Source organism: Salvia miltiorrhiza, unplaced genomic scaffold, assembly GCF_028751815.1.
Source record: "Salvia miltiorrhiza cultivar Shanhuang (shh) unplaced genomic scaffold, IMPLAD_Smil_shh fragScaff_scaffold_60_2, whole genome shotgun sequence".
Lineage (NCBI taxonomy): Eukaryota > Viridiplantae > Streptophyta > Magnoliopsida > Lamiales > Lamiaceae > Salvia > Salvia miltiorrhiza.
Genome location: NW_026651473.1, coordinates 158,940 through 166,401, shown reverse-complemented (window position 1 = coordinate 166,401; position 7,462 = coordinate 158,940). Strand labels below are relative to the sequence as shown.

Genomic DNA, 7,462 nt, shown 5'->3' with positions numbered 1-7,462 from the left:
CTGTCGTCCTCCACTACGCCACCGCTCTTCTCCGATCTATATTTCATACTCCTCCGCTACGCGTCCCTTCTTATCCAATTTTTTTACCCTCCGAAAATTGCGCCGCCTTCCTGTTAGAACCCTAGGGTTCCGCCGCCCTCACTCCGAATCCATCTCCATCTGTAAAATCCACCTCACCCATCGTTCAAATGGCCGGTAAATTGGGTTGGGAGGCCTATTTGAACTCTGAATTCGTCCCTGATGCAGAGGACGAAGAATTCTTCGATTTTTTTACCTCCGTTGCCTTCGCCGCCGTCTGGTTATGTGTATGAGAGCAGCGGCGGTTTCCAGGGGTTCCAGGAGTCCGGCAGTGGTGCTTTTGAGGAGGGTTTGACGGTGGTGCCGTCTCCGGTTCGACGCCCCATTTATCGCCGGCCCTCTACCGTGATGAAGGTCGAAGACGCGGATCTACTCCCTTTTCTATGTACGGAGAACTGGGACGACGTTGTGTGCGAGCGGAAAGAGGCTGTCGGTGATGATTGGTGGCGCCGATGCTCCCCTACTTTGCGAAGAATGGTCGAGACCATGTATCCGACTCTAAAAGGGTGAGTTTGTTCTATTCGCTTGTGTTTCTGTGCAATCTAGGGTTTTATGGAGGAGTACAATGTAGTAGATGGATTAATAATGCTGAAATGATGATTCTATGCTCAATATGTTCCATTTGGTTGCGTTCTTGGTGATATAGATGATTAATATGCAATTTATATGAGATTGTGGGCTGATTGCCCTCTGATTTCGATTTTGGCAGCCTCTGTGGTTCTTTCTAGTGACTAATTTTGTGTGATTGAATGTGGTGTTGGCCCTGTGTGTTGGTATGAGGGTTGATTGCTCTCTGGTTTCGATTTTGGCAGCCTCTGTGATTTTATCTTGTGACTAATTTTGTGTGATTAATGTGGTGTTGGCCCTGTGTGTTGGTATGAGGGCTGATTGCCCTCTGGTTTCAATTGTTTTGTGGCATGCATATTCAAAAACTTTCCATAAAAATCACTTAAGCTTTACAAAATGGGGGTCATTTACAAAATGGGAGTCATTTACAAAAATTATGCTCCACTTTCAACTTGTGCTTGTGTTTGTTCTTGTTCTTCCTTTGCAGCCTTCCATAAACGAGCGATCGAACTCCTACGGTAGCCCCACTTCGTCATGGCAACCTTTTGAGTGCCATAGTTCAGCTTGCCATCTGCACTGTTGCGAAGAAGGAAGAGTGCAACAGCTTGTCTTTCTTCACTTGTTAAATCCTTTCTTCTAGTCATCTTTTCTTTTTCTTTTCTTTTTTTCTGGTTTGAAGCTTCTTGCTTGAATGGCAGTGACGTGCGCACAACGACCTTGTGCGCTAGAAAGTACGGTCTTAGCCTGCGGGCCGTTATCAACACGATCAGTGCTGCCCTTTCGATCTCGGAATAGTTCAGCTCTGCCCCTTGTAACATTTTACTAACAAAATAAATGGGCATCTGTTGCCCCCGTTCTTCCCTGATAAAGACCGATCCCAAGGATTCCCTTCCCACTGCTATGTATAAGTATAAGGTTTCCCCAGCCCTTGGTTTTGTCAACACTGGAAGTTCCGCTAGGTATTATTTTAACTGCTCAAAAGCTTGCTGACAATTTTTGAGTCCACTTAAACTTTGTTCCTTTTCTCATAATTTGAAAAAAGGTAAACTCCGGTCTGCCAATCGAGAAATAAATCGCCTGAGTGCTGTGAGTCTCCCATTCAACATTTGTACCTCTTTGACATTCCTAGGTGGTGTCATGTTTACGATAGCCTGTACTTTCTCATTGTTTACCTTAATGCCCTGCGGGGTCACCCGATAGCCCAAGAATTTTCCAGTTCTGACACCGAATGTGCATTTCTTCGAATTTAGCATTAGTCTGTTCTGTTTGATAACCCTGAACACCTCTTCCAGGTCTGATGGGTGAGAAGTAGTAGCTGTCATAGCCCGGCTCCGACGCCAATGACAACGTAGACCGAGTATCGATACGACTAAATAAAAGAATAGGTAAAGACAAGAAGAATAGGTTGGACATCAAGCGGAAGCTCACATGAAAAACATGCTAAGACAATCATCATAATATCATCTCAATGTATAAACGTCGTTAGGGCTGTCTAAATGGTTATCGGGTTTTGGGTATCCAATTAACCGAACCGAAATTCCCGGGTTTGGGTATCCAATAAACGAAAATTTCGGGTAATGGATCGGTTTCGGTTATTGTTTTTTTGGAAATTTCGGTTATCGGTTAACCCGAAAAACCGATCGGGTTAACTGAATAACCGAAAATTATTTTATTAAATATTTAATATATATATTATCAATATATCATATATAATATATTATATATTTGTAAATTAATATATAAATATATTTGTAAATTATTTAATATATATATATTTGTAAATTTACATATATATTATATATTTACAAATATATTATAAATTTGTAAATTTATAATATATATTGGTAAATTTACAAATATATTATATATATAATATATATTATATATTTACAAATATATTATATATTTGTAAATATATATTATATATTTGTAAATTTACATATATATTATATATTTGTAAATTATTTAATATATATATAATATATATTTGTAAATATATATTATATATTTGTAATTTCTTTTAGAGTAGATAGAGCAAAAATTATTTGAATTTTATTTTTTAAATGGGTATTTCGGATACCCAAATAACCCAATTGGTTAACCGAAGCGGGTATTGGGTAACCGAACTTCTAAAACGGTTCGGGAACGGTTATTGAAATTTGGCAATTTCGGGTTCGGGTAACCGAAAATTCGGGTACGGGTAACCGAACCCGAACCGATCGACAGCCCTAAACGTCGTCATCATCATAACTCCAAAAATATCAGAATTCTCAAGAACAAATACAAAGCGGGTATAGATAAATATTCACAAGGAAACATGTTATTCAGAGTATCGCAACAAAAAGTGAACCGATTATATGTATAAAAACACATAACCGAGAGTAAATTGCTTGATTCAAATTCAAAGTGACTCCATATCAAGACTCTATCAACAAAATGGAAATGCGGTAAAGAAAACACATCGACCGAAACAATTCCCCACCAGCACCAGACCAATCTCGCTCCTCGCTTATTCTACACGTTTAGAAATACATGCAGGGCATGATTACATAATACTCAGTGGACATACGCCGAAAAATAATAAAAGCTGCTCTTAGAGCTATAGATTGAACTTGACCATTTCTCAGCAACGCACAAGAGTTAAGTGTAAAAGAGCCTGTGTAAGTAGTTAAAACATAATCATCATAAATAAACGAACGATAGCTGTCAAAACTCAGCAAGTATGTACCACATCTACAACTCATCATCATCTCATCAAAGGTACTGAGAAGTAGGCCTCCTTCTCAAACACCATGACCGGCCGACCTGAAAGATGGCTTGCGGTCACCTCTGTGTACACACATCCCGCTTTTCGTAGGATTCAAATTCGTCTCATCTCAATAGTAGAGGATAGTCATACAAGCTCAACATTATCATAAAACTTGGCAAGTCAATATTAGTTCTCAACAATATTTGTCTCAAAACATCAAAATAACTCATAAACATCATCATCAAAACAGTTTAGAAAGTTCGTATAATATGTATACTAAAAATAATGCGACGTAATAGTGGTAGTGAAAGTAATGCCCACCTGAAGACTTTAGCTCAAGCTCTCGTCAAAGTGGAGACAACTTACTTCTTTCCTCTGCTCGTGTTTTCAGATATCATCATCCGCATAGAAGGTTCATGAGATAAAATAAACCTCAATTAGCAACTCGCTTACTAAAGACTCCAATCCTATCTCAATGATATCTCGTCACTCTCATCTTAATTTCCTAAGTATATAAGCACACATTGACACATAAGGCACATAGAATCACATATATAAGTTATCACATTCAAACACCATTCTGCACTTTCTTAAACCAAAAATTTAATCCGTTTCACCTCGAACCTCTCCTGGGTTCGAGACTCATATCAACGAAAACCTCTTTGAATCTAGTTTCATTTAAAAAGAAGTATGTTGAAAAACTCCAAGTGATTCAAGAGATATGGTTGTTCTCCTACAGTCTACCATATCCGACAGTTTTGTGCAAATGAAAGTTTTGATTTTTTTAAAATAGTAAACACTGCCGAAATGGCTTGAAATTTGGTGGATAGCTAGATAACACAATAATATCTTTACCATAAAAATTTGGAAGGTAAAACTTTACGGAAAGCTACTGAAAATGGTGGCTCTAGTATCTATTCTTCGAAATTTTCGGTAGAAGGTTGTACTTGGAGTTTTATATTTTGGAAAAATAGTAAATTATGTCCAAATAACTTGAAATTTTATAAGTATATTCAAGACTCTTATATATACTCACCATAAAAGTTTCAAGACTTTGGGGTAATAAAAACCCATCGAAAACAGTAGGTAAATTGGCTTTAGAAAGGTCTCAAATTAACTCCAAACTTGAACATAAAAGCAATTACCTAAACTCCGGACTTCTTCGATGAAAAATTCTCAAAAATTTAAATTAAGCTCTTATAATACCCAAGAACATAAATACATGATCAATCGACTCGAGAAAAATCAAACTCAACTTCCCCATTTCAACATCATACTTGGTTCTCAACCAATAATTTAAGGAATGATCCGTTTCATCTCTTATCACACATACACGCTCAAATAATCCTCAAATAGCCATATATGATCACATCTATCTCATAACTCGACACATTAGGAAAGACTCCTCTTATTCATGCAAACTAAACTCAAGTAAATTCTCACATAGGCAACAATTAACCAACTTAATCATCAATAAACACTAAATCCTAATACGCATAGTTAACACATAGACATGAAAATCCTAATTTTTGTTAAACTAAACTTTTTGAAAATCTATAAGCATGACTAAATCATTAATCCAACCTTAGATCTATCAATTGAGGTTACTTAATCACATATATAAACCATCAATTAGCAATTTAAAGCATAGAGACACATATACCTAATTTTCATCAAACTAACTTTCATCAAAATTAACAATCCACTTCAAATCATCAATCTACTCTATCAATTATCATATTAGTCATCTCATAACCTCATACTCGTCATTAATTTATCATTCAATCCATAGACTCAAGAACTCCCAAATTTTAGACAAACTAACCTAAGTGAAAATTCATACCTCATGTCAAAGCTTCTCAATACGCATATGAATCATCTCAAAATACATCAATAAGCATAAATCTCACTCCAATTTAAGAAAAGGAAGAGAAAATTTTTTGAATGGGAAGACCCCAAATTTTTGAAAATTTTGAGGAAGAAAGAGAGGGGTGTTTTCTTGCTTCAATCATGCATATATACACATATATATCTCAAATATGATTAGATCTAGAGATATCTAACACTTACTCAATGATTTTTTTTAGAGAAGTAGAATTTCTTCACTCTAGACTCCAAGTTCTAATTCTTCCAATATCTCTTGATTCAAGGGTATAAGGTGTTTTAGGGCTTGATTTAATGGAGGATACTAACATAGAAGTGATTTAGGAAGCTTGAAGGTTTCTCTAATTGATGAGGAGTAATATGTGCAGAGTAGAGAAAGGATACAAATCAGAGGAATCATCCTCACCAGAGGAATCATACTGGTCAGAAGAATCATTCTTACCAGAGGGATTTCATCCATCAGAGACAACTCATCCACCAGAGGAATGGCCTTTGCCAGAGAAGTCACCCTCGTTAGAGAAGTCACCTTCGTCAGAGAAGTCGTCTTCGACAGAGAAATCATCATCGTCAGAGAAGTCATCCACGCCAGAGAAGTCCTCCACGCCAGAGAAGTCATCCACGCCAGAGAAGTCCTCCACGCCAGAGAAGTCATCCACGCCAGAGAGATCACCTCCATCAGAGGGATCACCAGAAACGCGGAAGACTTCCCGCGTGAAGATGAAATTCCTGATATACCCTTCGACCACGCCAAATGCATGCGCTTACACCAATTTTACCATTTTACCCTTCCCTGTACTCTATAAATAGATCTCGCACTCGTGTATTGTAATTACGCTATCTCATACTTTCAAATACAACAGCTAGTTTTCCTTTGAGCTCATGTTTTCCGATCGCTTCATTTCACTCTTTCCGATCAACTTTACTAGGTATAGTTTACACTTTTCACTTTGTAGTTTAGGTGTTGGTTTCATGAAACACCAACTGGCGCCGTCTGTGGGAAGGCTACTGAGTTAAGATGTGAGGTTATGGATGCCGGCGTACGCAGATCTGAAATTTCAATCGGGTTTGCGGGCGTCGGTACTATTTACGCCGATAATTCGGGCACCTAGACGATCTTAGTTAGTTTATTGCATTTGTCGGGCTAATATGCTGTTAATCTGTTGCGATCTATATCTATTTATGTGTTCGATGCATGGGAAAAGGTGGCGAGAGTCATGAACAGTGAATTGTGGGGAGAATCTACGTTTATTTACCGTTCAAACGGTTCAATTGTTAATAAATGAGAGGTTTCTTCATGAAATGGGGGTTTTATCTTTAGATCTGATGATTGTATCGGGGAATTGTGGAATATTGTTCTGTTCTTACTTACGTTGGACTTTTGCTGGTGATTCATGGGTTTTTGCTTCGGTAGAATGTCAGTTAATACTCTATTTTATTAGTGGTTTAGCTCGTGTGGCTGACCGGCGGGGATTTTTCGTTTATGGGTGATGCTTATCAATGTTTTCCACGTTTTCTATGGTTAATTGCCGTTTTACCACTAGATTGTGGAATGATGCTCTGTTCCTGTCATTTTGGGGGTTTTGTGGCGAATTTATGGGTTTTGTACCAATAGTATGTTGGTTGTTACTTTGTTGCTAATTATCCTGATTCGGTGTCGTAGATTTACGGGCCTTGCACAGATAATACGCCGATTAGTACTATGTCCCTGCTACAATTAGGCTTATGTCGTTGATTTGCGGGTGATTTTCATTCCAGAAGAATAGTTATTGATTTGTGTTTCGCCATCGTCGATTAGTCTTCGTTTTATGTTCTGATTAACGCATTATGCTGCTAATCTGTCCGATTGCCACGATAATTCTGTCGTTTGTAAGTTTTATGGTTATTATAGCGTATGATCATGATTAATTTTGGGTTACGACGTGCGTTTCCTTACCTATCTCTTATTTATCTATCATTTCTAACGTATTGCGCTAACAAGCTTGCTGGTGGTTGCTCTGTTCATGTTTATCTTTAGGTCTCCTATTGCGGTTCTATTGGTGCTCTGTTTTCTCTGCCGAATCTTGATGTGGATTCACAGGGGAAACTTCTTTTATGAGAATTCTGTTTTTCAAATCTATGCCCTGGGTTTATTTCCCAAGTGCATAAGTTACCTCGGGAGGAACCTTTTAACGGTCTCTGTACCGG

The 7,462-nt window shown here is 37.8% G+C and overlaps 1 long non-coding RNA gene across 1 annotated transcript; it reads right to left on the bottom strand.

Moving 5' to 3' along the window:
- Positions 1–2,874: 2,874 nt before the first annotated feature.
- LOC131003013 (uncharacterized) lies at positions 2,875–5,624 on the bottom strand. Its single transcript, XR_009094507.1, has 3 exons — positions 5,465–5,624; positions 3,716–3,769; positions 2,875–3,159 (listed from the first exon to the last, which is right to left on the bottom strand). It is a non-coding gene; the product is annotated as an uncharacterized LOC131003013 (long non-coding RNA).
- Between the last annotated feature and the right edge of the window lie 1,838 nt (positions 5,625–7,462).